Here is a 27136-nt window from a genome sequence, read left to right on the forward strand (position 1 = left end):
GAGCAGAATTAGCGGAAAGCTGTGATTTCCAGAAACCAAGCAAAACAAACAAGCAAACACCACCACGTTTTTGGAGGCCTTGCAAGGAGAGAAGGGGAGGAGGCAGGCAGGCACGAGGGCAAGCACAGCAAGAAATCCTCTCCTGAGTGGCCATCTGTATCATGCTGCAAAGTCTCAACCACTCTGCATACAGAGTACTAGAAAGGGTTAAAAAAAATAAATAAATTCTGAATAGCCAGTAACAATCACAAACTCGGTACCACTGGGTCAAGTGCACCCCCAAACAACAAAAACAGCTCCCCTGTGGCAGGTGAATTTTCACACTGCATCATTTGCAAACAAAATTTTCACGACAGAATAAAAAACCGCCGGGTTCGCCTAACACAGGACACACGAGAAGAAGACACCGTGAACCAGGAAAATCCAGGCCGATGTCCAAAAGTTGACCTTGGGCAACATCTGTAACCTCAACTTCTGCTTCCCCTTCTGTAGAGCAGCGATAGCAACACTAACCCATCCTCTCAAAACACGTCAGGTTCTTCACATGCCCGCAGTCCGGTCAGGCGTTTCTACCTTGCATTTTATTCCTCTGCAACAGCTTACGGCTCTCCTAAAACCACGCCAGTGAAGCAATAAATTCCCAGAAAACACAGTTAACAAACGCAGTAGGCGAGGGCTGAGCATGCGAGGGGTAAAGGCTCTAACAAAGCCGCTGCATACCGAGATGACAATTTCATGGAGATTATTGTTATTATTATAAATGGTTATCAATTATGCATCACATTGATAGTTAATTTATAAAAGGAAAAGGGTTGTGTTGGTACAACTGAATTCTGACTAAAGGAAGATAGGCGATTTCCTGGTAGTTAATGGCCAATTTCCCAGCAGCGCAACTGCAGCATAATCTCTGAGATTTATAGCAATAATTAATTGATTTTTTTTAAACATAGGGATGCTAAAGAGCACGATTCCCACTCACATTAATAATTCATGCAACATTCTAAAAGAAGCAGAAAACTTCCATTCCAGAGGCAGAAGCCTGCTACAGTCAAAATACTTCTCACAACAAAAATTAAACTGTTAGTGTAGCTAAAGCCAGAGTAGCTAACAGCATTTCCATGATCAACATTTAAAAGTACACACATGAATTGTTACCTCTATTACATCCCACTCCACTTTCAGGGAGAAATACCAGCTTATAAAAAAGTCATGTCAGGAGAGAAAAAGTTAGCATTTTGTTCTGAAAATGCTCAAATGGCTCATAATGTTGGGGCTGCAACTCTTTTCCCCTTTTATTTTCCTAAACAAAATCAATATGCAAAGTGTATTTAATTTTGACAGAGTGCATTTTCTGATGGACGAATGCTTCCATTAAAGTTCTTTTCTCCTGCCATCTCAATTCCCTGCATTACTCCCTGGAGGAAAACTTTCTACAAAAGAAACTAATGAGAAATTACTGCTCATATTATCAGAATCCCGCACAGCTTAATGTAATGCCCATGAATGAACTCCTTCCTAATGATGTTAACTATTCCATCTTTGTTTGACAGGTGTCCGTGATGATATCAACCAGCAATAAAAGCCCAACTCAGAAGACTTATTAAAAATGTGGCAGGAGCTGCCGCGCAGGATTTGGCAGGGATGGATAAAATGGAGAAAAGCAGATGTGCGGGGCACAGAAACAAGCGGATACTCCCCAGCCTTCCTATGAAGCTGTAATTAAGAAAGCAGTTCTTCCACTTGAGGGCTGGAGGACGCCATTAGTTGCGCACCCAACTTCAATCTATCCTCAATGATTTCTACATCCAACCCAATCTCAAAACAATCGCAAGGCTAAATGTCCCCCACAATAAAATAAATACAATCAGGCTAGGCAGAACAAAAATCACGGTCAGCAACTAAAATACAAGAAAACCTCATTGTATAAGGAAATTTGAGAGAGAGAGGCGCACGCACAAAAATTACACTTCATCTTCAGCAAGATTAGGAAACAAGTGAAGTGATTTACATACAGTAATTGCATGGCTGTGTTAGCCTCCAACAGTGTCTTTCAAAATGTAAATTTTCTTGAAAACCCTCGGACACGATGATAGCCCAGCAGTTTTTTTATTTATTTAAAGAAGGAACGTACTTAAATACAGTGTTTTAGGAAAAAACAATCCTGACGTAACGCATTTAAATAGCTCCTTAATACTGCCCGTTAAATACCACAATCCATGAGCCAGAAAATGAGAGCAGAGAAAGCTGTGTTACGGCTTATTTTTCCTGCTTTCGATGGACAACAAAAAGAAAGAAAAGGTGATTTTCCAAAACAAAATGCACGGTTAGACAAAAATAAGAGAAAGGTGACTTTAGGAAGAACGTGTTGTCTTCTAAGCTCTCTCTCGACTGGCCCTGTTTTATCAGCTTTTCACAGCACGCGTAGGTAGCACAGGAGCACAAACATGGGCTACATCCATTGCAGAGCATCCCATCGCCCACACCGCCACCAAACCACGGCGGCACCCAGCAGGTGCCTAAGAGCCCCCCTTCCCAGCGCTCCACGCAAAGCCGTCTCTCACACATTCCCTCTCTGCGCACAGCCCCGGGAAAGCGGAATGGTGTTTCCTACACCCCGTTTTGCGACGAGCCGAAGCCGATCCAAGTGCACAGCCCCGCTGCAGCACCGCAGGCTTTGGTAAGCATCATGAAACCGCGCCTGTGAGTCCTGCCCAAACCGCAGCTCATCGGCTAGGATGCAATAAAACCGCGCTTGCTGCCTTTCGAGCTGTGAACGAACAAGTGGTACGAACGCACCACTTCTGCCAATGAATACCGAGCTGTAGGTTAAGTGGCATTCCTCTTTAACTTCAAACACAAGCATCTTTCTAAACCATCAAAAAAGCACGCGCACACTCCCAGGCCCTTAGTGCAGTCAGAAACCTCTTGCTCACATTTCCGACTACGTTTTCCACCCTCTACGAAATATGGCATCAACAAAATGGAGATTCCCTACTACAGAAAACTCCCGAGCTCCACAAACTGCAAAAGCTCCTATTTCCAAACAGCAAAGGAAAATTTCCGTCCTTCCTCACATCTAAACTGGGTTTCCACATGTACAAGTCCTTACTTAAACAAGGGAAAATCCAGTCCAAATGTTTTGATGATAACATGGGACATTTCCTAGGCTCTCGGAAAAGGAAAGGTTCCCGGAGGAGGTTTTGTACTTGTGATTACTGCAGGACATCAGCCCTCTCAGCTGGAAGCAGACCAGGATGCCCAAGCGGTCCATAATGGTGAAGTCCATATCTGCCGATGCCAAGGGCAACTCTCCCAGCAGCCTCCTTTGTGTTCAGGTCCAGTTTTCCAAAGCTTGATCGCACTTGAGTTGAGATTTCAATGCAAGAACAGCCCTCAGAGCTGCGAGCTGGTTAAGCCCTGCGTTAGCATCACCAGGTGCTAACTATTCTGAACTAGCTGGCCATTTCCACGGCTGATCATTTCAGACGTCGGCAGCTGCCGTGGGGAGGGCAGGAGGGGCTGAGAAGTGGAGTTCGGCGCAAGAAAGGAAACGCGGAGAAAAGAAAGAAGGAGACACACAGAGATAATGACAGGGGAGGGAAGCGGACAAAGGAGACGGCACAATGCAGGAGGAACACTTTGCGAGCACTGTGTCATCCCTCCTCCCTGCGCCGGCGGCACATCCTTAAGTGGGATGCCCTGCTCACCTTCTCTCCCTAAAGCCCTGGCACGACTGCAGGGGAGGAGGGAAGCACATGGAAGGGAAGGGACAGACAACACGACCCTTCTTGAGATCCTTTTTTTGGATGTTTTCTTTTACACAACAATAAAACAACGTGGGGAACTCACAGTGTCAAGACACCATTAAGCCTGATAGCCCAGCAGGAACCAAAAATGGATTAAACATTTATACGGGTAGTGAGAACAAACATAGATTTTCATTAGCCAAAACAAAAAATAGGGTTTGGTTTTTTTTTAAACGCCTGAGGGATGTAAACCCTCACACTTGGGAAGAGGAATCGCACAGTTTCTGTGCGGCCAGGGTTCAGACTTCTGCTCCATTAAACACTCTCAGCCATTGCATGGGAAATAGGATGCTGGGGGGAAAAAAAAGGCTTTTTCCCAATTTCTGGAAGAACTACCCTGGCTGTACATCAAACCTCAGTGCCAGGCATGGACCCACGGCACCGTCAAAACAGTGAGGGCAGGACTCTTGCTACAAAACCATTGTTAATTAGGTTTAATGCTTTGACTAGTTATTGGTACGATTTTGCTGCCGCAGAGCATTCAGAGATGTTTTGCACTAAGGGCCCTCTGTGGGAATGACTGGATGACGCCACAGGTGGCAATAAGCGGTTTTTGTCCAGGTGACTCGCTTGTTGTCCGCCCAGAAACTTAACGACCAAAGTCCTGCCCCTCCACTGCCTACCTGGTGCCTTCCCCCGAGAACTGCTGGGGAAAGCGCGCTCACCGGGTGCCGCAGCCCGGCAGAGAAAGCAGGAAGGCAGCAGGTTAAACGTGCTTCACGGAGAGCCGGCACTCCCACGTTAGCACCTGCTGATGGCAAATAAAGAGCTCTTCTGCTCTTCAGCGTACAGAAAAGGAGAATAACATGCTGTAGGAGTCTGGCGCTGAAGAACTGGTAACAATTTTGAGGAACTTGCTATTATATGAGTGAACAAAATGTACCATAACGGCATATGAGCCTGCACATCTGTTGCTAAATTAAACACGCTATATAATGATGCAGACCACATCTTAAAACGTTATGCAACAAGATACAGACTGTGCTAAAATAATAAGGCTTCAAAGACAACACAGAGGGCCTGATCTTGCATTCCCTTCAGCCCTTGAAAGCCACGGCGAGTATCCCTCATCAATTCTACTCCATCAAAGCTACTTGTTGACTCAGTAAAAGACGAATCACAACTATACATATATGCCCTTCAAAGGAAAAAAAAAAAAAACCACATATGGGTTTGTAGCATTTTCCTTCCTCTCCATCTTAATGATGCATAAAGCATGAGAGAGGTTTTTATTTGGATCTGTATTTTTTTTTTAAAGTTTCTTTAAAAATCGTATTTCAGGTTACAAACTGTGCTCCAGATTGGGTTCTTGGTAGCCAAAAAGATGTTACGAAGACCTACTGAAATGACAATATTCAAGTTGCCACAATAGCCGTGGTACAAAAGAGAGGGGACCGAGATACCTATTTTATTTTTCAACTTTTTTTTTCCGATTTTGTTTTCCAACATCAGTGACTAGTTCTTGGCTTTGAGAAAAGAAGATCCAGGCACGCTCCCTTGTCAGGCAGTAACAGCCCTCCATGGATCCTCTGTGAGTTTTCAAGTAAAACTAGGAAATGCCAGAACTGGCACTCCTTTCATTCCTAAAGCTAAAATACAAACAAGCAACCCAAACAGACAGCAAGAAAATTGCTTTAAAGAAAATACCTGTCATCTCTTTCTGGCATCAGAAGTGAAGCCGGTCGATGCTCTGCTTACTCTGCACTGACAGCCTTCAGGGGCGCAGTGGTGGGCAAAACAAGAACCAGGACCTGAACCCAAATTATCCACTTAGCTTCGAGAGCACCTAATCCATCTGCTAATTAATCATGGGCCTCCTTCAGCCTCTCTTATCTTGTTTTTCTAAGTATCTGACGCTGATAACGTGCACACTGATATTGCTACAGCACATAGCTGGCTGGGAAACCACCCTGAACTTTTCAAATAAAACAAGAGGAAATGATACATAAATAATCTTACAATCTCCAAAGGTCCCTGCCATACTGAAAAATAAAATCTCATTCTACATTTTACCAGAGTTCTTTAAATTACTTGCTATTTATTTTCACTAAGCGCAAAGACTAATGCTGGAGCGAGGTGAACCTTCGCTGTTTGCACATCTGGATAACCAAAAGCTCTCCTCTACTCAAGCCGTTATTTGCTCCTGTACCAAAATCAGCACAGCCAAATTAGAAACCCCGAGAAAAATGACTGTTTGCTGGTTTGTTGGATGAGCTATGCAGTTACTTGGCCATTAGAGGGCATTTTATACTGCAGAGTGAAGCGCCAGCACACAGCTTGTGAACAGCATCACTAACCCCCATCTGGAGCTGCTGGAGAACAGTTTCTGTCTACTCTCATTTAGTAATTGCCACTTTTCAACCTTTCCATATGCTGTATATAGATGAGCAAGCAAGAGCAAGGACAAGAGGAAAATAAAATGAAATAGCTATGAAAAAAAGTCCTGTTTAAATAAACACTTTGGTGCACAGCTGTTGTTGCTTCCAAGGTTTGGTTTTGTTCAGTTCACTTCTTCTCCCCCCGCTAACTCCAACACAGCAAACTTCATCCTTTTTACTCTCACAAACAGCAGTTTATGTTTTAAGTTTTGAAAATGATTAACCAAGAAAAACTGTAAATGCTGCCACGGCACTACTACCCATCTCCGGAGCTAGAGGGGAGAGCTCATCTGTCTCCAGAGCTGAACAAAGGCAAATCCAGCTTTCTCACTGCTGAGAGGTAGGACACGGCCACTTACCTTCAGACGTCTCCTTCTAGTTACTACTATACTGCTAAATGTGAACTTTAAACCGTTTTCAGCTTCTGCTGGCTAGGAAACCACACAAAGCCACCCACTTCCCTGCTTCGGTGGTTTTCCTCTCTCCATCTAAATACAAATCAAATTAGGAAAGAGACAGATATCTCGCTATACATCTCCAAATATACGTATGTTTGTAATCAGGGCGGCCAAACTTCCTGAGTACAAGCTGCACACCAAAATCTTCATGTGGCCGAGAGCCACATCCTCCCAACCTCCGTACCCCCCTCCCACCGCACACGCACCCCGTGCCCCCCTGTAAAGCCTCACGTTTCTCCTGTCCCCGCGACTCCGTACCGCCAATCTGCCAAGCCCACTTCCCTCGCTGGTCTCCGTCCGAAAGCGCAGGGCTGGCAGAGGCAGTGGCCGCGTTTTGCGGCGTTCTACAGGAGCACCCAGCGCTCCTGCCTTGCTTAAACATCTGTACGTAGTATATACTGCCACAATACTCACAATTTCCTCCTGAATTCCTCCTTAACAGATAGTTCAAACTTCCCTTCAGGTGCCCACGCTAGAAGACCAACACTAAACCCAAGACCACTTGTCTTTGCAACTCTTGCAAGTCCTTGGCTCTGTATTGCTCCTAAATAAAAGAAATAATAAAAGAAGCAACTAGATGAGTGCATCCTTACAAGCAAACACATGGGATGCTCGGGGAGCACAGTGCTGCTTTCCTCTGCGCCATCTCCACCTGGCAGCCTGTCCACAAAGGCACCCCACTCCCGCAGCGCGCACACCTCGTATCCTGAGTTGTAAGGTGCATCAGCGCGGTGATGTAAGACAAGAGCACCCTCATTCCTGCCAGCACAGGCCACCTACAGACCTACAGGATATGAAACTGAGCGTCTCCAAGTCTGGAATACTACCCTTCACTGGTAATTTATTAACTCCTCCATAATCAGGATCAGACAATTAAATCTTACATGAAGACCCAAGTGGCTCTGGTGATGAGCAGTGACACAGGACGTTCTCCTTGGGCCCAGTCCCACAGTGGCCAAACACTACTGCAGGACAATGGCTACGTATCGTGGAAGGTACCTTGGTGGCCTCAGCCCAGGTCCTTAGGGGACGCATGCCCATATCCCAGTGAAGACCACAGTGGTGCACACCAGCCTGCACCTTCGTGCCTCAGTACGGACCTAGCTCACCCGAACAGCAGAGATGAAGCCCCTCGTGCCCATCTGCACCATGGTCCAGCAGACCAGGAGACAGCCCCCCACTAGCACACCAAATTAGCCCACACGGAACAAACTCCTTGTGTTTCTCATTGTATCACAGATATCTCAAGCTTACTTTTTCTGCCAAATCTCCCAGAACCTGTCCTGCGAGCTCTGCCTTGCCTGGGAAGGAGCCGTGACACTTTTCTGTTTCCAGGAAACCTCTGGAGTTATAATTTGCCCTTATCTTAGTGCTTATATTTACAAGCCACTCTTACATAAGAAGTCCTCATCTGCACTGACTTATTTAGCAACATGAAATAAAATAGCCTGAAGCTATTCATGTTGCTTAATGTACTTTTTTTTTTTTATGTAGATGATGCTCTGTGTAAAGGAATATTCAAAGGGGAAAACTGTGTTTTGTTTGTAACACTTACTACTATCACCGAAGAAAATGTGTTCTAACAAGTCTCCAAAGGGGGAAACACATGTAATACCTTTAACAGCTCAGCTAATTCATCTTTTGCTGCCCAACTGCTGGTGAAATCTCAAACGGAAAGTCTCAGAATGGAAATGTGGAAAACCCTGTTTCTTGTGGTCCGAGATCTGTTCCCACTATACAGCCTCTTTCCATCGGAGTGAGTCCTGTTTGTTTTCAGCGCATAGCAGCTTTACTCTACAAAAAAAAATAAAAATAAAAGAGTTCAAGAGTTCAGGGCTACGTCTCCATTCAGGCGTGCACCCACAATGCAAACCAGTCTCTCCGTCCTGCGCTGAAGGCATTCCTCTCCCCACCACCTACCTACAAAAGGGCCTTGTCTGAGGGAAATGAGAAATGAAGGAAGGAGCAGGATGCTAAGAACCGTGGAGAGAAGGAGACCCCAGACAGGTGCTGGGGCATCGAGGACCAAGGAGATCTTGGAACAAGAAACGGGTCAGGGATGAGGATGGAGGGTGGCTTTTGGAGGAAGCAAAGGTCTGGGGAGCCCCGGGCGACCCTCCTGCCCTTGGGGCTCCCCTCATGCAAAACTCATGCTCCAGACAACACCAAGCCCCACCGGGTCAGGTATAAGCGCAGTCAGGATGGAAACGTGTGAGTGCTCCCATGAAATCCCACAGGAAAGAGCTCAGAGGGACGCGGGGTGGCTCTGGGCCGGCTCACCTGCGAAACGCTGCCTCCTCCCCGCTCCTCCCAGCCCTCCATCCCTGTCTCTCCCTCTGCATCTTGCCTTTGCTGCTCTTGCAGCATCGCTTACGCAATTTAATTTCCAGAGGAGTGAAAGGAGAGGGAAGGAGGGAGCCAAGTGAGCAGAGAGAGGTTTAGATAACAGTAATAAATAAGATGAAATAATTCTCCTGCCACTAACTTTCAGTGGTAAGTCAGAGTACCCTCTGCAACCACCACAGGTTTGCATAATCTACACATCTTTCTTACAAGCCTTGCCAGCTCGCTGTAGCAAGGCTATTTTGGGATTTAACAACACTCAGGTTATTGACCTAAATTTATACAGGCTCATCTGGAGCCATAACGGTCCATTGTGTGCCGAGGCCTGCTCGGGACGCCTTAATACACAGATTATTGATGCAATGAACTGTGACGGCTCCCAGAGAGCTGTTATGGTTTATTGTAGCAACACCTACTCGGGGTCCCTTTAATGCACAGATCGGTGACACAATAGACAGAAACGGCCACTACGTGGGGATGCATTATCCCACGGCTCACTGACACGACAGACCGCAATGGCTCCAGCCTCCTGCCTTAATGCAGTGAGCAGGCAAACACGCCGAATCCCCAGGTTCCCAAATCCTGGGGAGCTGCGGGTGGACGGCCGAGAGGCGTGGGGATGCTGCCCCCCTGTCCACCCAAACCAGCCGGCTCCGAGAGGTGACATTTGCAGAAAGCAATTTGCTACTGAAAATAAGGATTTATAATGAAAGCCCCGGTGGGACCAAACTTTTAGCAAGAACAGCCACAGGCCTGCATTATAGATCAAGGCTAAAATCCTGTATGAGAAATACATGGAAATTAGCCAGAAAAAATCAGTGTCCAATTTTCAGCATTAAGAAAAAGGAAAGGAAAACATTTTATGTTCCAAAAGAACGTGAAGAAAGCGAGCACAATAGGGAAGTGCACAAATATCTACATTTCTCCCTTCTTTTCCTCTTGAAGAACAAAAATAATTTTAAGAGGCTGAAAGCTATGCACGGTTTAAAGGCAGTCCCTTGTGTAGGGAGACCTCAGGCTGAGAAAAGGAAAACTAAAACATTAACGCTAATCAAGTGTTCACAGGCTCCTCACAAACAGCAGCGACCAGTTCAAAAAGCTGCAGCTGGCTTTCCACTATCGCATGCATCTTCCCCACTATTCACCAGGAGCTTTTTTTAACATTGGTGACACTTCACATTGAAAACTGCTGTTAAAAATAGACTGTTGGTCCTCCCATTTTCACCCTGCAAACTCCCTCTCCTCCTTTCCGCCTCCCCGCACGGCTGCTGGTCTCCGTCCCGCTCCTCCTGCCCCGCCATCAGCCGCGGGGTGACGGAGGGGTAAGCGGGGGGCTGCCTGGCCACAAGCCTGGGGTCCCCACTGCTGCCCCAGGACCCCACCCGACCCCGGGAGCATCCCTCTCTCATTTCTTCCCAAAGCTGGTAGCAGGCTTTATTTGTAGGAATGAAGGCAATGGGTCTATTCTGTATCTTCGCTGCCCTTCCCACCTGCTTTTGCAGATGACATGAGTCTAATGCTTTAAAAAAAAGCACCCAACACAAATGTTTTCTCTATGGCCTTAAACTCTGCAATCAGCAGCTCAACCGGGGGTGTAGAGAAAGAAATTCCTTTGTTATCTTGTAGCTACTTAAATGCTGAACCTTCAAAACCTCCTCGGGAAATAGGTCTGGTGAACGGCTGCCGCTACTACAAGGAGCCCTGCACAAGAGAGACTCGAAAATCAATATCCTTCACCCAACTTATCAAATTTACCGAGGACATTTATACAGTATAATTAAATAGAAAAGAGATACAAATACAGAAGAGTATTTGCACGGCACTGCATAGCAATTGCATTATCTCTGGAACAGAGGACACTTTGACAAAAAGGAGGGAAAACACCATATATCAACCAAAGAAGCCGCACGGAGCATGGGGAAGGTCTCTGCTCTCATTGCTCACAGGGAATGCTTAACACTTAAGTAAAGACAGCCACAAAATATACACCAGCATGTATACCTAAGGCATTTCTGCAGGTCCTGTTCGGTCAGCCAAAACGATGCCATCAGAATTACGGCGGTGATGAATATAGTCCAAAACACTCAGTCACCTCTCAGATTCGTGTAGGGTCTCCAGCACATGTTGGGGCACTTACCCCTCGCTGGTGTGGAAGCAAAGCAGACACTATTATGTTGCCTTTCAGCATATGAATGTACCAAGTAAAATCGATTTTGCCCAGTAATCCACTCGGTAAGTCAGTGATGTTTTCCACAACCAGCAGCCGTCCCTGCAGACTCGCAAGATAAAATCTTCTATGCAAGGTTAAACCTGGGAAAGGCTGACTGCCAGCGCAGGGCAAACTAAAACACCGCGGAAAAGGCAAACTAGATTATCTGGCTATTTGTTAAACAATTCTTCTCACAGGCGTTGTGTTACAAGCGTGCTTTGTGAATGCTCCTTGCTTTCAGGTAGAGCCAAAGAAGCTGGCTCCTCGCTCAAAGTCCCTACAAGCAGCACACTGCCGTGGACACGACATCTCTCTTCCCATCCTGACCTCAAAATTCAGAATAGCTCAGCGCGGTGCTGGACACACGCTCAGGTCTGAGTGCTGGAGAGTGAAAGCCAGGCGTGTTTGCAAAAGGCGCCCAACTACAGGCCTTCTTCCACTTCAGGCTCAAAGGTTTGATCTTCACCGTTGCCTACAACAATTAGGCAGTGCCTAATTACACTGACCAATAAAAACTGACATACAAGATGGGCAGGATTCTTACCACTCAGATGGAGATGTTTAGGACGTGATCATTTTGTCCGACCGACCTGCCCAGGAAGACATCAGCAGATAACGTGCAAGATGGACTGAACAGGACACGCAGCACCTGGAGCAGGGGCAGGTCGCACCGTGCACCGCTCCCACCGCGCCTCAGCTGCCCCAGAAGCAGAGACGTGGCCTTTCAGCAACATCCATTGCTGCTCCTTCCCTGCAGGCTGCTCCCCCCGCTGCCAGGCACCACGGGCAGAGGGGAAATCTCAGCCATCCGCTTCACAATATACTCACGGGGAAGAGTGAGTATCAGGTTAAAGGCTTCTTTGTTGCCTTCTCTTGTGTCTTGATTTGGTAACGTGAATCACACCCCACTCTATTTTGAGCAATCCTTTATTAAAAATGCCCGTGAGTCATTTTCTCTAAACTTGAAACTATAGAAATGGTAATGTTCGGGTAATACTCAGGAATTTTTAAGATTTTTGCATACTTTTCTTTTTAATTGAACAGGAAAAGGAGGGTAACCTGACCCACAGAAAGAGCTTTTTTCCCCTTATTTGTCCTGCACAGACCCACTGCTCTGGATAGAAATCACAACTCATGGAGTAAAACTTCTGAACACACTCCACTAAACACATATGGAGAGTAGAAAGAAGGAACAAATACAAAAGAAAAAATCCCTTTAGGGAAACGCCAAAAACCCAACAAGTGACAAGCTGGGAATCTCTATCAACCTATGTTCAGCACGGTATTAAAAAAGGCACTTATAAAGGTAATTCCATTAACTTTAAATTAACATATATTCCTTTCCAGATGGCATAATTCAATAACTAAAAATCATACTGGTAGTTATTTGTACCTCCAATGTCCTGCACCTGAAACCAAAAGAAGAGTGAAGGGTTTACTCTCCAAACGGAATGCCACTAACCCGGCAACACAAGCTGTGCACCGCAGAGCACAGCAAGCCAACGGAGACACCTCGCCCTCTTGATGCCACCAGATTGGACACTACTGCAATGCCAACTTTGGAAAAAGGCTCTTCACCAACATGGCAAGCTCTCAAACGAATTCCCGGCATGCACGCCAGCCTGCCTCCACGTTTCTCTCCTCCATTACCTCACTCCAGGGCTTGTTCCCGTGGTCTCCATGCAGGACTGAGAGAAGAAAGCAGGCTCTGGCCAGGAGAGCCAGCAGAGAAACCTCCTTCAGCTGTCTCCTGGAAGAACTAGGCATCTCTGATATTCTTAGACACACAAGTCATGCTCAGACTTGTATGTCCCTTGGCCCAAAGCAAATTAAAAGACGGCAGGAATGAAGAAGCTTTACTGTTTGTTCCCACCACATTTGCTTCCCAAACTGCTTCAATTCCTTCACAGATCCCACCCAGCACCACCTGCAGCAGCAGATCTAGAGATGCGGCAGGGAAGACCACGTGGCAAAAAAGCAACGCCCAGGTGATATCCAAGCAGAGCAGCCTGGGATGGAGCTGAGATCACTTTGACTCCACTCAGCAGGACCGAGACCCATGGGGCAGCAGAGGAGGAGGCACCTGCAGGTGCCAGGATGGCTCCGGCGACGCAGGGAGTGCCGAAGGGAAACCACACTGATGGTTTCCTCAGCTCCAACCTCAGCTCTAGCACTGCCACCCTTTTACTGTTTGAGCCTGGAGGTGCCTCCAAGAACCCTTTCATTCTGCTCAACCACCACAAATGGGGATAAGGGCGACGGACTTACTGCCCCAGCCGTGGCGTTGCAAGTCCAACCTGTGCAAGGACTGCTAGGGAAAATATTATAAAGGGAAACTCGTTTCCCCCGGGCTGCCTGATAGAGCCCATCAGAGGAAACATCTGCCATCCTCCACGGAGGACAAAAATGAGGAGGAAGTGGTTGGTCCATCCAGAGAAAAGAAAGTCAGAAACATTAAAGGCACATGGGTCCTGACCAAGGCGGGAGACCCACTTCTGCAGGCGGGTCTCAGAAAAACAGGTTAAAAAAGCAGTTTTATAGACTGCCGAGTATGAAAACGGCAGCAGCCCACTTGATGAGGTCAGGGACTGAAGTGGTCTACGGTACTTGTAAGAGAAAACATCTGTTCGTGTTAAAAGGTCAGCAGGAAATGAATGCTATTTACTTCGTCCGTATTGGTTAGGCCACCGCTCCTCGAAAGAGAACCACACATGGCTTAACTTAGCAGCGTTCAAGGAACGACGAAAGCCTCGCGGCGGCCGTCCCACTGGCTGCCCACCTTCCAGGCCCCTCGGTGTGCCCGGGAACCCCCGGAGCCACCCTGGGGAGAGGGGAGAGGGCCGGGGCGGCCTTCCCCTCGCAGGGCCGCGGCAGGCAGCCCCGGGAGCCTCCCGCCGCCTCCCTCCCTCCTCACGGGACACCACCCCGCACGCTTCGGGGGGGCGGAAAAAAATCCTTCGCGCCGCCTCAGGAACAAGCCGTTAAAATAAATCCGTCAACATAAAAGCGAAAAAACAAGACGTTTCTTCTGAAAAACAGGAAGCGTTAGGTACATAGCAGCTTAAAATAGCGCCTGCTTGATTTATTGACAAAGCATGGGTCCCAAGGGGTCATGCCTTTTTACATTTTTTGTGATTTTTTTTTGTGGACAGGCGGGCTCACCTCCACGGCTGCCCAGCGGCCCGCCTGCCCTCCGGCAGCAGGCTGGCGCTGCTCCCCACCGCCGCTCCCGGGCCGATGGCGGCGGGCCCGGCCACGCTTCCTGTGAGCGGCGCGGGGGCTCCCACAGGAAACCCTGACAGAAAACAACCACCAGTGTGAATCAGGGCTCACTCCAATAAACAGAGGGAATATTTAAGGCTGGTACCGCCTCGTTAAGACTCAGTCTGAAGTCTTAAGTGTGTAGGAAACTGGTGTCAAACTTTCCCTCACTGCCTCCCCAGCTGGCTCTTTACACGTAGGGAAGCGCAGTGTTGGCCAGGCAGGACGAGCCACCGATGCCTACGGACAAGCTTAAAATGATAAAGCTCTGATCTCAAGCCCGATGTCAACAAAATGTTCACAACCAAGAAATAACAGGACAGCGCTTTCTGCAGAACAGAGGAGGGAGGAAATTTTACGCTCCAGCTTTCTGTCGATGTTGTGCGACATTTTCCTATTCCTCAGTAACTCCCCAGTTTGGGCTCTGCCTCTCCTTCCCCACAATGCACCCTGCCCTCCTGATTCAGTCTGCAGAGGTGGAAAGCAGCAGCTTTTTTTGTCTTAATTAAAAAAAAAAATAAATAAAACAAGACCAACACTCTCAGATGATCTAATGTAGACTAAACCGATGGTGCTGAAGAGCAGGTTGAGATACTATCCTTTTCCACAAACCCCGGTCTACAGATCAAGGCTGCCCACAAGTCCTGCTCACCCGCCTTCTCCTCACACCACACCAGACGTGAAGGGGCCCCTATCGTGAATAGCTAATTATTGGACCATATTAAATTATTACTCAGATTAAGATTTGTGGGTTTTCCCCTAGCCTAACAATACGCCTTTGACAGCAGCATTGCAACTACACTAGAGTAGGAGCAGCAGCCTAGCTCCATGCGCAATTAGGCCAGCATGTGGATCTTATTGCTCCTAAGGACTCTTATTTGATTTCCCGCACCACCAACTGGTGAGAAGTTTTCAAGTCTAAATACAGAAGAATTAGATCACTCTTTGGGGTGGTCGCATCTGGGGCTGGAAAACCAGATGGAGCGTGTTTTTCCGAGCCCTTTGTAATTGAACCAGCACACAAAGTTGCTAGGAAGCAGGCAAATACAATCACCGCTCTGGGGCAGCCTGCAGCAGAGTTGGTGCCGTGTCTGCCAACACTCGTAGACACCATCTTACGTGCTAGCAGGGAAGAATGGTCTCATGGGCTGGGGTTTATAAAATATCATCGTTAACCTACTGCAAGCATGCAGGAGCTCTGTGACTCCTGAATATAAACACCTGCACCCACGGTCTTCTCACAGCGCCACCCAAGGAACCTGAGATGGGCGATTTCTTCAGTTGCCTAAAAAAATGCAAAGCTCACAAGAGTCCGCTGTGAAACCAGGGAATGAAGGGGAGAGAGAGGGAGAGGAGGAGGGAGCAATAAGGAAGCTTCAGCATTTCCAAGCACAGAGAACCAACCAAGTACAGAGATGGCCACCACGTGTGCCACCGTGTCTTGCAGGCTGGATGGAGCCTACGAACACTGTCCTTCCTGGGGCCCAGGAAGGTGCATCTGACAGAGCACAGGATGGTCATTAAGTCTTTCCTAATCAAAACATGCTTTGTAGACTGAACGAGGGATGAAGTGGTTTTAATCAAAGTTTGGCCAGCAGCATTGCATACGCACACAGAGATACGCGGCCTAATAGGACAAGTAAATCTGTATCTCTGCAGCTACCAGAGACCTGTCTGGGAATCTACCTCCACTACATCTAATAGGACAAACAACAACTTCTTGCATTGCTCCACCATTTCCAGTGAGGTAAACGGAGAAAAACAGCTGAAGAAACTATCCAAATTTTCTGATGCAGCCTCCATTTCATTTCAGCCATCTAATTCGTACCAGCATGGCAGTGTCCTGCCCTGCTTGGCTATTTGGAGCGATGGCTGCAGGAATGTGGAAGCCAACAGCTATGCTGGAGAGCAGTGTCTGCTGCTTGTGAGTCCTTGGCACTTCTTCACACCTCTCCTCTGCACGGGGGCAGGAGGTTGGTGGTCCTGGAGCTGCTCTGAACGCCTGCGTCGGCCCTGAGCTGGGGGGTATTTCTTCCCCAGGGCCGAACAGTATTGGTGTGGACTGCTACAAAACGGCACAGACTTTGCCAGGGAATGGCTGCTTTAGAGACAGAAAAGGCATCTATTTTCCCTGGTGCTTAACCATGTGCTGGGTTTAAAAACCTGTGGGTTTAAAGACCTCCTTATCAGCAGCTAACACAGAGCACGGCTCCCCATGGCGCAGGAAGCATACCGAAACCCCACTTTCCTTTCCTGCTTTTTTCCCCCCTCCTTGGAACTCAGAAGACGCAACAATAAAGTCACAAGTCAAACCATAATAATGAGGCGAGGAGAAATTTCTCCACCAAGTGCTGAGTTTGCAAACGGAGGAGCACTAGCAACCGGTAGCTGCCCGCACGGCATCCCTCCCTGTGGCTGCTCCTCCGACCAAATACCCTCAAAGCACAGCAATTTGGAAATTAATTAGCAATTCAAGCCTAAGCAGAACACCTTTAAATATTTTTTCGGGACTTTTTAAGAAGGAAGCAACAAGTAGAAAAACAAATAAACGTCCAGAGTCAGCACTTCACAACTGGAAAGAACTCATAAGTGACTCATTCTTATGAACACGGCCTGCATATAAACATTCACCTCGAAAATAATCCTCTGTGCAATACCGAATCAGAAGAGCAAAGAGGATGGCAGGGAGATCAGAGAGGTTACCGGTAGAAAGAAGAGGCAACGGGTGGTGAGGGAGTTATTGGCAAAGGAGGCCCTACAGAGAAATTCCCCTTGAGAAGCACACACAAGCACCTGGCACTGCTGTTTTATCAGTTTTTTGTTTTCCAGACAGCCCACAGGTTTTGCGCACTAAAACACAGTCATTTTGCCGTAGATTTTTCTTTTTGCAAATTGAGAATTGTTGGCATTTTGAATTGGTGTTTGAGGAGTACTCTGCTTTTTAAAGGGTATTATTTTAGAGGCACTTTAATCTTAGAAAAATTAAGAAAATATTTTCCTTTGAAGCCACAAATCTGACACCTTTGGTACTGCATTTTTCACATCCAATTCTACGTTGGCTAGGCTTTTTCTTCTCAAGCTGGTTTTAGCCAGGCCAGCCTGCCTTTCCGCATCCGCATTTCTGCTGCCTAAATATCTGTGGGTGTAATGCAAGCTACAGGGCTACACCAGACCAACTTTTCCAACTGCGGCTACAATGAACTCCTCCACCGCCCTGGAGCATCTGGAGCCACTGGGATTTTTGAAATAACATGATGAAATATCTGAGTGACTACACGGCCAATTTTAAGCAGCCAATTTGAAATTTCTGGTTGGTAGCGCACCAAGGGAGGGCAAGGTTCAAAAGCTGGCCACCACACAACGTGTTTCACAATGAATTCGGACTGTTTTTCTAACCCAGCTGTCTTGTTTAAAAACCAATGCAACCCTCCAAGGTATACAAATAATTAATTTCAACCCAAGCTTTAAAGCAGCAGCTCCCAAACTTTCTTTCCCGGCTGAGACCTCATTTTACAGACCAGTAACTCCATGCAACCCCAAACAGCAGAATAAATATTGGACAAAATGAAATTTCTGTCAGGCTCACGACCTCGCTCATAACTTCCCCAAACCTCATTTCGGGGCCATCACCCCACTTCGGGAACTGACCGAGGCGTAACACAAATGATGTTTGAAACGCAGACCCACCTACAGACACGAGCCAGTGGCGCTGACGGAGCCACCAGTGGCTCCAAGGTCATAGATGGAAGACCAACACCCGAAAGGCAAGGCTCAGGAGCTACGTGCACCATCCCCGCTCATCCTTTGCGGTCTCGGGCTTACCTTAGAGACCTCTGTGCTGTGCAGCGATGGCAGGGAGGATGCCTCAAAACAAAACCCTCATTTACCCCACGGGTCCAACGATGTCCGGGGGGTTTTGCCCAGCTATACCCAAACGCGCCCTATGGCCCAGCTCTCTTTGGCCAGTTGCACGAACGGCAAAAACCAAAATGTGGATGTTACTTAACAGCATCATAAATCCCCTTCAAATCACCTCCCTTGGTATTTTCTATTGCTACAAGACCAATTTTAGCTTTAGGGGAACTACACTGCTTTTTGTACACTGCTGAGGATGCAGTCAGTGTTACAGACATAAATTATGAAGTAAAGTGACCTGCTACCACTATGTAAATCTGGTAGCAGGAGCTAAGATTAGAATTAAGGCATTTTCGGTTCCCAGATCGGATCCCACACAATTATAGGCTTGCAGCCAACTGTACAAATGGGACCTTTCTAGGCTGGGTATCAGAGATCAGAAAGGGGAAAACAAACAACCAGAATCACTTCAGAAACACTTATCTCCTCATCTCTGGCCCCAAGTTCATGATTTTGGCATCGTCCCTTATGGTGGTGACTTACACAATAAAAAAGGCAACCAGCAAGTTCGTGCAGAACTGAGGGGGTGAAGCGAGACAGATCCTGGGGACAGATGTTTTTTGCCATCTGCTGTCTTTTTGACATGTATTTTAAAAGATGAGAAATCCCCCAAATGGTTTAACGGGCAGGTTGGATTGTGAGCTGGAGCAGCACGGCCGTAACGCCTGCAAAGCGACATTCCCTCCGCACACACACTGCTTCCGAGGTCCACAACCCGAACGATAAACATTAGGATATTCCCATACACGTGCAGAAAACCAAGGGTAAAAATTTAGTCCTTTGGCTCTCCATTGCCGTTAAAATTAACTGCCACATAAAATTGCTGATTCCTACCAAATGAAGCTATACAATTTATCAACTCAAGGACAGAGCAAACTCACCAGTGGTTTAAATACATTACCTGAGTTATTACTAGATTTTGCACCAGTGACAGTTTTATGGATAATGTAGGTTTTATAAATTCATTAGTATGGGACTAACTTTCAAAGTAAACAAAGACATTAAACAAACGTCGCAATACTGCGTTTACACGCAAAAGAGATTTTCCTTTCCTCTCCAAAGCCACGCTGGGATAGTCGGAGGAAAAATATGAAAGCCGCTCTGCCGCAGCAGTTCGTGAAGGGGAAGTGAGGCCGTTCATTAGCACCCCAGTCAGCGAGCGCTTAAATTGTTGAAGCATCATTTCTATAGCACAAACGGAGACTGGACCTGCTGCAGAGCCCTTTGCAGTCCACGGCATCTTTCCATTGATTTCAGCGGGCTTAAAATCAACGACGTTACATTGCTTAACTAAAGGGACGCTGTCATCTGGGATCTACACCACTTCAAACAAAGTTAAAACCAGTTTCAGGACCAAGGCCTGGGTGGATCCCCCTGCCCTTTTCCCGTTTTCCCTCCCACCTGATAGAGCAAATACCTGCCATGCTGACACAGGACCTGAACACATGGGAGAAAGAGAAAAATTGCATCTATGTGACTTGCTGCCAAACCATAGAGGACACTGAAAAAAAGAGGAAAAACATTTTTCGTTCTTTTTTACAACTTCCAACAACAGACGTTAAAAGCAATTTCAGAAGGAAGTACAAATTTTAAGCTGATACCGCTGCTTCTGCGAGAAATCTTATGATGGACGTTGTTTTAACCTATACTTGCTGGAAGAAATTACTAACATTGCTATAAAAAAAAAGAGATTGTAGGAAAAAAAGCTGTTTTTCTCCACTTTTCCATTCTGTTTACTCTGTGCATTTATCACCAGCGTGTGTAGAAGCAGTCTCACTCTTTCCCCCGTGCAGGCAGTGAGTTAGTCACACTTTCCCCTGTTGTGCAGCTCCTTTAGTCAGCAGCAGGGAAGTGATAAAGATGAAAAAAACTAAACAAAAACAGGAAAACGCAATTGTAAAAAACACAGAAATTAGCAGGAGGTCCTTCCAGGGAAATGTAATATTGAAATCGATTTCGCTTGCTTTAATTTAGGAGATTGCAATCTGGAAAGGAGCTCCATGCCTCTCCCCGCAGCCTTTCCTCTGAAGGAAGCACACGGCCTATAGGAGAGGAACACAAGGATAGAGGAGAGGCAGCGTATGGATGTGCAAGCGGAGCTATAGGAGTCCCTGGGACAGAGGTCCAGGACTTGCAACCCTGCAAAGAGAGCAGGCTGTGAGCAATGGGAGAAAGGTCTCTGAGCCCCAGCACCTCTTTACTGGCAGGGTGAGCCAGGGAAACCCCTCGGTCCCTCCTCCTCCAGCCTCCCGTTCCCCGCATTCACACCGGGAGAAGGAGGCAGGACAACAGGAGCCAACCTCCATACAACGCTCAGAGAAACCTCTCTACGCAGCACCTTGACTGGAAGATAACATTATGATCATCTGCTTCACCAGACACGGCAAAAATGTTTGTTAGCTTTCAGAAATTGAGAGAGAAATCGCTACCAGAGAACAGACTTTGTAAAAACCGGACTAAGTCACAGCTTCCAACCCTAGCAGTGCATTCAGTTATGCTCACCAGGTGTTAAATAAATAGCCTGCAGCAGGAACAGCCCAAGTTTTGTGACCGGTGTAATGTAATTATGCACCGTTGCTTCGTTCTTGGGGGTCTACTTATTTAAAATGCATTAAAGAAATAAATCACTGTTGATTGTCCTGTCCCCTTCTCCTTTTAAGCTAGGCTGGGGCAATAAATCTATAAAAAGTGTGACTCCTGTTTTAAATAAACCCAACAAAAGCAGTAAAAATGGGAGGCTCCCAAACTTTATTTCCAAAGTCACAGCCTCGCCTGTTTTTCCATTAAATTATTTGCTACAATAGATACATGAAATGGCAAGGATACCAAATGACCCTAATATACCTTTACAAAATTATCATCCTAAACCATCTGGAACCACTGTGTTCTGGCAGCCGAATGGTTTTCCAGTCTTGGGACTTACCCTTAACTATAAAAAAAAAGGACTGGTCACAGGCAGAGCAGGGGGACGCTGAGCCTTCGCATTTACTAGTCGCACATCTGCACTGACCTGCTTTCACGCAACGTAGAAAAGACAAGGTAGGATCTTGCCTCGAAGACTTTGAGGTCCAAGTCCTGCAGACGCCCGCTGTGCGTGACCAGAACCAGTTCCACCACTGCAGAGAGGCTGCTCACGGCAGCAAGGGCGCCCAGCGGTGTGCTGGATGAACACCAGCGAGTTCAACCAAAATCCAGGGAAGAAAGGACTCATTTATAGATGCCATGACCCAAACCCGTTAGCTTTATTACAGTTTCACCAATGCGCACGTGTGTGTGTGGACATACACCCACAGTCACGCCTCCGAACGACGGGGTCGATGTTTCAGGGTGTCCAGGGGAAGAAAGAGGGGGTGAGGTTGTTCTGCCTCCGCTGCACCGTGGTTTTGGGGAGCAGCACAGGGCACAGGTCCCATCACTCTGATCCAGGGCTGCCTGCACCATCCTCTTGTCCCCCAGCGCAAAACACATTACTGGAAAGCATCCTCCTGGTTCCGCGAGGGCAAGGATCGGGCTTAATTATCACCGAATGGTATCACATTTCTACATAAACCCAACAAAACCAAACCCGCAATACTCCCAACGCAGACCCCAGCCAGCTGGGGTGTGGAAATGATTCAGCCCGTGCTCAGATACGCCTTCTCAACACGAAGAGTCCTGACCTCCTTCTAGGAAAGCCCTAAGTCACCAGCAACACAATCTGGAATAAAACCACTTACAAACATGCTTCTACAGAAAAACACTTCTCAGATACTTTTTTCCTGCTCTGATGTTAGTCATCAGCCTCCAGAAGTATACTACACCGACTGAATGTACCCTGGCCACGCAATTCCGTCAAGTGTTTAAAGAAAAAATGGCCAGCAAGAGGCTGAGCAACCTCATGCGAGCGTTTGTGTTGCTGACAGAAACCTTAATTCTCTAAGGATCATCTCACATGCCAATGGGAAGCTCAGTAAGGGATGGGATTTTTAATCTAATCTGCTTTCAAAATAATTTTGTTGGCATTGATTGTGCTGAATTGTATCTATGGGAAAGAATTTAAAGTAAGAGCAAACACATACATATATGACCCAGACAAGTAAGTGTCTCTTACCATTACTGTTAGCTGATAATAACAAAGAACAACAATCTCAGTATTAATGTTAGGTAAAATTACCTGGTCTCAGGAGCCAGCACACAGCTGTGTTTTTAAAAATGATCCCAACATATACGATATTAAGCAAAGTTCTCAAAAGCGGCCTGGATTTAAAATTCTTCTGCTTGACTCTACCCCTATTCCCCCAGAAAACAGCCCCTAAAATCTCAGCTGTCTGTAAGCCCAGCTGTTTCCTGGCTTTTCTATGCAAATTGTTCTCCCTGGATTTTATTGTGTGCGTGTATATGTCTCTTAAAACACACTCAAGTTTGAATTAGGGGCCCTACTTCCATCAAAGGCAGTTCTTGTAAAATAAGCTTCACTCTCACAGTATCTGACACGGAATTATTATCCCATAACTCACGGGTGTCCTAGAGGTTCTGTATTAAACATGGCCCCGAAAAGGTCCCAGAGGGAAAAGCACATGAAGGGACACGAAGAGTCGCTCGCATGTAAACCTGCAAAGCAAGGAATTTCACATCTCCTTGCCAACCTGCAAAGCATTTAACTTGTCTGGGCGGGGACATGCCTCTTGCCTTACTTCCGAATTTTTACCTATCAGGATTAACTAAACACTGCTTACGTTATTGTGTAATTAGGTTAAATTAAAACTTCGCTTAAGGCAGGGAACACTTTCTTTTCAATTCCAATCAAAACCATTTACTTAATACTCAGTTTGATATTGGCATCTCCCTCCAGCATGACAAATTTAAAACTATTACTGTATGACAGCAGGAAAACCAGAAAGTAAAAGTTACTGTGGTAGCTGCTCAGAAAGCTCACAAACGATTACCAGAAAATGATGAGATTTCTGCTGCCGGTTTTCAGGCATGTTCCCTCCCCGCTTTCCCACTGGCTTTCTGGCTCCCTCGCATCACACTGAACGTAAAAAAGAAACTCAAATGGTAAAAAGTTGCCCAAGTTATTTCCCCCCCCCCCCCTAAATCTGCTATTAAACTGCTTCAGCCGAATGCCGCACCATCCACACCAGTGTTGGTTCCCGACCATCCGTACTCGCTGACCTTTTGTTCAGAATTTGCTTGAGTGTTGCTTCCAACAGAAATGCATGCATGTTGCACAGCAAACACCCGCAGAAACCCCTGAAACCCAGAAATACCTACGACTCTCCAGGATTCTTCTAGAAGACCGGAGATTCTTTAACCAACTGTGCCTGTTCAGCTCACCCTACAAAACAGCATTGACTGTCGCCCCTCTCATTTGGATAGCTAAGGCTGCAGTGTCTTTCAAAATACATATAATCCTGTATCATCAGCAATGAAATAGTCTAATTCATCTCATTTATCAAATTCCAGCCTTCAGCCGAAGTATTTTTATGGTCGAACCAGAAATACCATTAGATTCACAACAACTGCTGCCCTAACACGCTGCTACGGTGCCAGCCTAAAGAGTTTTTGTATGTGGGGCTTGACTATTTAATGCGCGGACTTTGCAGAATCTGACCCATATGCTGTCCTTGACCACGGAAACGAACTCGCGTGATATTCGCGCAGTTGCAAATGTGCGGGTACCATCCGAGAACAGAGCCTGCCCTGTGCTGTTTAGTAACTAAATGATAGTCTGCGGTAATAAAATATTTATTATGCTCTACACAATACTGCAACTGAATTGATGTACTTCCTCCCCTATCCATCAGAGTACACTGAAAGCCCTTTTTAACTTCTACTCGAGAGGTCTCAAATTACACATCTTTATTTTTCTTACAGATTTTCCTATAGGACCGTGTATCTGCAAGGAACCGTTTGGCAGCTAAGGCAGTTTACCCAGAAATGCAGAGTGGTGGTTGGTTTTTTCTCCCTGTTGCCTTCATTCTGGAAAGACAGCCCTGGCAGAGTGTTCAGAATCAATTTCCTCAATACAAATGGAAACCCACCAAATACACTGAACAGAGCAAAAAGCCACATTGCACTCAGTTACCCAGTGCTGTACCAGTCTCCAAAAGAATCCATCATGCGGCAGGAGAGGAAAATAATAAAAGCTCTGTCTGTTATGACTGCTTAATCCTGCTGCCCAGTACAGACCACTGACACCCTCCTCCCTCCGCCGTGCCGTGGCCATATTCCTGTTTCAGCGCTCTCAGAAACAGCTCAATAAACTGGGAACCCGTTTGAAACAGCCGCAATTCCTGCCGCCACTGCTAAGGCAAGGCCAAGCAATAAAGCGGCACCAGCGGGCTCCTCGGTTTGGGTCCCCGCGAATGGGCAAGGGGAACGCAAAGGGATGCTCAAAGAGCTCGGTGTCCTTTGAGTCGGGGACCTTGTAGAAAACAGAGAGGACGGGGTTGCTGGGAGGCGAAGGATCACACCCTGCCCTCCCTCAGTGGCTATGTTGCTGTTGGCACCGAAACAGAGAGACCTGCAGGGGATGCAAGGAATTGAAATGGAAAGACCAGGAAATAAAATGTAAAAAGTGTATTGTGAGCAAGTGACTGAAGGAAGTAGCAGAGCCCTTAACAAATTGGTTATTTGTCTGGTTAGCTGATGCAGAAGTGGAACAGGAAATTAATTCAATATGCCGCAGACTTACATTCCACTATTATTTTCTGGATTTTTTCTTCCTTTTTTTCTTTTTCCATATATATATGTATATATATACATATATATATATATATATAAGCCAAAAAGCAAAGTATTTCTGGGCAAGCTGGTAATTGAAGCTTATGAGATTCCAATTAAAAAAATCTAATCATTATTAGAGCTGGACTACAGACAGGTTTGGAAATGAAAGAATTAAATAAGACCAGTTAAGGAGAAAAGACCCTCTTCAGAAACCATTTGGCTGCCAGCAGTTCTTGATTTGTTGAAAAATATCCCAAACCAATAGGTAATACCATTACGCTCATATAAACCTTTACGAACAAGCTACCACTTTCTGTGCCTTACAGGATATGGCAGCTTGCCAGTAATTTCGCTTTAAATATGAAAATGGATATCAAATCCAACTTTCTAGATATAATAACGGCACGGGAGATTGATGGTATCACTATGCTGCACAATGACTATTTAAAACACTTTTGGCTGCACTTAAAAAGCTCTGGTGACCTCCAGAACTATAGAAACTATACGTAGTGTTAGGAGGAAATAAAATTAGTGATTCACAACGAAGAACTAAAGCAATTCAGCGTTTTTCAAAGAGGCACTGACTGCAGTTAGCACTTCTGCAACAACACCGGTACACAGCGTTGTGTTTAGAGACGGGAGGAAGAAACACTCTGAATTTCCATAAATGAAATGTCCGCTGCCAAGACGGCACTCATGGTACCGGGGGTGCCAGGGAATTGAAGCGGAATGGAGATAGATTTCCAGTTACCAGGAAAGTCAAGCTCTCCTGAGCATCGTGGGGAACGTCACTCCCCCACTACGTGGTCACATCACACGAGCCGGCAGTAAGAAGATGGCGAAAGGCAGAAAAGAAAGACAAAAGGGAATGAAGCCGGAGGAAGAAAGCAGGAGGAGAAGTGAGAAGCTGAGACTAAAGCTGAAGGCAGAGCGGATGGAGTAAGAAAGACAGAGAAATCAGACAAAGCAGAGGAGGCACCCCCATCACACCTACTGCTGACTCACACATTTCGGGTTACTTTCATTATTTCTTTGTATTCCGGCAGCATCTGGCATCTGCTGCTGAGATCAGAGCCATGTTGTGCCAAGCGTGAATCAAGACCTTTCTGCTCATGAGCTGAAAATCCAAACAGACAAAAGGGAAAACAGAGCGAGGGACCTCACCAGTCCGTCCAGTGTGGCCAGGAGCCGCGGCAGCAAGACAACCCATCCGCTTTGCACCCAACCGCTGTCCTGGTCATGTGGGGAAGACACAGAGCACATCTGTTTTTTTCTATAGCAAGAGCAGATTCTTTCAAGAGGTTTTTGAAAGCTCTAAGGATACACGTGCCCCTCAGTAAGGATGGGTCAGGCGTTTGGGTTTGTCAGGCACCGTCTCTGCGTCAGCTGCTGTAAGAAACCAGGATGGTTTCCCTGTGGTCCCCATCCCCAAGAGCTCAGTTATTCCTGCATGGGTCCACGGAATGGGTCTTCTGTGAACCTATAGAAAAGCTGCGAGGAACCTATAGAAAATTACAAGGAAGGTGATCGAAGGGCACCGCCCAACTTTAACAGGCAGCAGCTACAACCCACTTACGCTGCCATCGGGAACCAAGCAGGGTCTGCCAAGCACCCAGGTGTGTAGCAGTGCGGGTCCGCAGCTGACGTTTAAGCTCATTTCACACCCATCAGGCTACCATAAGCCTGGGGCTGAGGCTCCCGGGCTCACCCTTGGACTGCCTTGCACCCTCCGGGCTCTGTAGTTTCAATTAACTTGTGGCTATAAAAAGTCAGGAGAGCATTCCTCTTGTATTGTACCATGGAGCTGTGCAGAACTAATTGTTTTGCAAATAGAGCTCTAAATCATTAACAAAAAATGTTGATTATAGCATCTGCAATCATTATTTGGCCCATTACTTAAAAAGCTGGATGCAATAAATAGGATGGGGAATAGCTGGTATTACGCTTCCAGAGCGCAAGAATATGGGATGTCAGAAAATGAGCACTGCCTGTAACGGTTACACTTGGACTCTATGAGTACTTTGTAATCAGACCAATACAGTAAGTCCTTCATCCCCA

At 46.6% G+C, this 27136-nt stretch overlaps 1 protein-coding gene across 4 annotated transcripts in view; it reads right to left on the minus strand.

The window, feature by feature from the left end:
* The window catches only part of CTBP2 (C-terminal binding protein 2), a 144709-nt gene that overhangs the window by 66330 nt on the left and 51243 nt on the right, over positions 1–27136 (minus strand). Inside the window, exon 2 of one of the 4 annotated variants that reach the window (XM_087764090.1) lies at positions 8258–8436. The exons of 2 other annotated variants lie outside the window; for them this stretch is intronic. The gene's annotated coding sequence lies outside the window, so the exon portion shown is untranslated. Of the gene's footprint in view, positions 1–8257; positions 8437–12844; positions 13442–27136 lie in introns of those variants that run through there. One more of the 4 variants, XM_087764091.1, reaches the window with a different exon arrangement.

The sequence above is a fragment of the Nipponia nippon genome, unplaced genomic scaffold (assembly GCF_047370975.1).
Source record: "Nipponia nippon isolate SJK-2023a ecotype South Korea unplaced genomic scaffold, ASM4737097v1 scaffold_3, whole genome shotgun sequence".
NCBI classification, from domain to species: Eukaryota; Metazoa; Chordata; class Aves; order Pelecaniformes; family Threskiornithidae; genus Nipponia; species Nipponia nippon.